We start from the raw sequence: 3349 nt of genomic DNA on the forward strand, positions 1-3349 counted from the left end.
CTATCTATAAAATCATTACTAAAAATTATAGTCCAACGTATTTAGCCTTTATTAATTAATATTATAAGCCCCATGCAATCTAGCTTTCAACAAAATCGTAGAGCAGCGGATAATGCGATTATTGTCCAAGAAATCATCTCCCACTTTAAACGGAAAACAGGTAGGACGGGTCACATGCTCCTTAAACTCGATCTAGAAAAAGCCTTTGACCGACTAGAATGGTCTTTTATTCGTCAAGCATTACACTACTTCAATTTTCCGCCGGATCTCATAAAGCTTATTATATCCTGTGTTACCACGCCCTCCATTTCTATTTTAATCAATGGTACTCCTACGCCCTTTTTTCGCCCCTCCAAAGGCATAAGGAAAAGTGACCCTATCTCCCCTTATTTATTTATATTATGTATGGAACTACTCACCCGAAAAATTGAAATGGCGATCGACTATCAACTTTGGAAACCTATTCAAATCGCTCGAAATGGCCCAACCATCTCACACTTGTTTTTTGCAGATGATATGATTCATACTGTTACAGTAACAACACGGAGTTGCCATACCATTATTGATATCCTAAATGAATTTAACGTTGCCTCGGGTCAAAAACTCAACGTCAAGAAATCTAAAATATTCTTTTTCAAAAACTGTAGGCAATGCGATAAGGATTTTATCTTAATTCCTTCAACATGCGTGAAGGCACTACTTTTGAAAAATATCCAGGATTTCCCATCTTCACAACACGCCCCTCCAAATGGGATTTTTAATTCCTCATAGACAATTTTAAATCCCGCCTGGCAGGCTGAAAGACCAAATTTCTGACAACTACAGGTCGCACTACTTTATTTAATTCTACCCTTAATAGCCTGCCTAATCATCTCATGCAATATATACAATTACCAAAATCTGTGGTTAAGCAACTAGAATGTTACCAATGCAATTTCCTTCGGGGAACCACTGAAACAAAAAAAATGCATCTCCTAAAATGGAGTAAGGTCACCACCTCTAAAGCTCAAGGTGGCTTGGGAATACAGTCCATCCATCTCAAGAATAACACACTCTTCGCTAGTCAAGCTTGGCGACTTCTGCAAAATCCCTCATCCCTTTGGGCACGCACGTTACTGTCCAAATAACTACCTTCGGGTGCACCTCCCCGTTCACATACTTCATTTATCTGGAAAAATCTAACTACAGGTTGGTTCCTCTGTCAACACGGGATTCAATGGATCATAGGAGATGGTAAGCGTATTAATTTTTGGACGGACTCCTGGCTAGCAGCAAATACACCAATATGACATCTCATATCAGGCCCTCTTCCCCAAACATCACTTTCTACCAAAGTTAGTAACGACCTCTCTTCACATCACTGGGACTTCTCAACTCTACCTTTTGAATTACCTAACAACATTATGAAACGTATCCACACCAATATATACCCTCCTTTACTTAACCCAATGACTCGTTCATATGGTCCCTTACAGTTCACGGAAAATTTAACACCAAATCCCTTTACCTTTCACTTATCCCTCCAACTACTGAACCTTTTTTTAAATGGTTATGAAAACTATCTCTCCCTACCAAGATAAAGCACTTCCTATGGCTCTGTTGTCATAATAGATTACTCACTAATGCATACTACAATCACATCGGCCTCATTCCAAATGACACCTGCACTATTTGTGCGGCATCCCCTAAAACTATCCCTTATTTACTTTTCCAATGCATTCCATGCACACCCATCTCTCTACAATTAATTACCAATCCTCTTCACCCACACTTTGGTTACAACGCTTTATCAACCACACTCTGATGCATAATACGCTCAACATCCCAAACTCGATCACCATATCTTTCTGCCTTTGGCATATCTGGCTTAACAGAAATGCCTCCCTTTATCGATCTCACAAAGCACCCCTATCCTCGACCTTGGTCCTTCACAAGGCTGCTGAATACTATTACATTGCCTTACCACATACTCAACCTCCCCCATGTATTCCTATGCACATTAAATGGCACCCTCCTCCAACAAACTTTTATAAATTAAACTGCGAAATTGCAATCACGTCGTGGGGGATTTGGTGGAGTAATAAGTGATTCACAAGGTTCATGGATCATCGGCTATACGGGCTCATGTTTCACGTCTTCCAGTATCCACACGGAGCTTCTGGGCCTCCTACATGGAATTAAACTCGCTTTTCTTCATGGAATTAAACCACTAGAAATTAACATAGATGCTCAGGCATTACTCTCTATCATACAACACAATTCTCATCCTTTATTTCCTAATCTAATTATGGATTGTAGGTACCTTCTACGACAACTGGATGATCCCATCATACATCACACATACATGGAGCAAAATAGAGTGGCTGATATCCTCGCAAATTTTGGATGCAACATGGATAGCTCTGAAGACCTCCTCACTTTTACAATGCCGCCATCTGCAGTACTAACGGTTTTGGAGGAAGATCGGCTAGGAATGATTTTTGTTAGAAACATAGTATCTACTACTGACTATGTCTTGCGCCAGCCTCACATAACATTTTGTACAACTCATCTGAGGGAATTAGATATTTCTAGATCCACACCCCTCCCCACTTTTTGTAACGACTCACCACGGGGTCGTCCCCGTAGTTCTTCGACTCTAGAAAGCCTGTGGTGTCCAGTGCCTCGCTTCACTTTAGATCCTTGTACTATGCCATCGTAATTTTAATATAAATAGTTTCTTTTGAACCAAAAAAAGAAAATGAAGAAAACTGATGGCTCCACAGACCTTCCTTCGTGTGTGAACATGTATAAAACAATTGGTGCAGACTTTGGGTAAATATATTTTCTGAAGAAAATTGTAATTTTTATATAATTTGAGTCGAAAATAAGGAATTTCATATTCGTCGTGCTGCTGATGCCCAGAAGTGAACATATATAGTAGGAGAAAGGCTGTTGATGCCCAGAAGTGAACACATATAGTAGGAAAAAGGCTGACGGAATAAAATAAAAAGAAAAATTACATTGTATAACTACTTACAATATATATATATATATATATATATATATGTATATATATATGTGTATATATATGTATATATATATGTGTATATATATATATATATATATATATATATATATATATATATATATATATATATATATATATATATATATATATATATATATATATATATATATATATATATATATATATATATATATATATATATATATATATATATATATATATATATATATATATATATATATATATATATATATATATATATATATATATATATATATATATATATATATATATATATATATATATATATATATATATATATATATATATATATATATA

Source organism: Nicotiana sylvestris, chromosome 1, assembly GCF_000393655.2.
Source record: "Nicotiana sylvestris chromosome 1, ASM39365v2, whole genome shotgun sequence".
NCBI classification, from domain to species: Eukaryota; Viridiplantae; Streptophyta; class Magnoliopsida; order Solanales; family Solanaceae; genus Nicotiana; species Nicotiana sylvestris.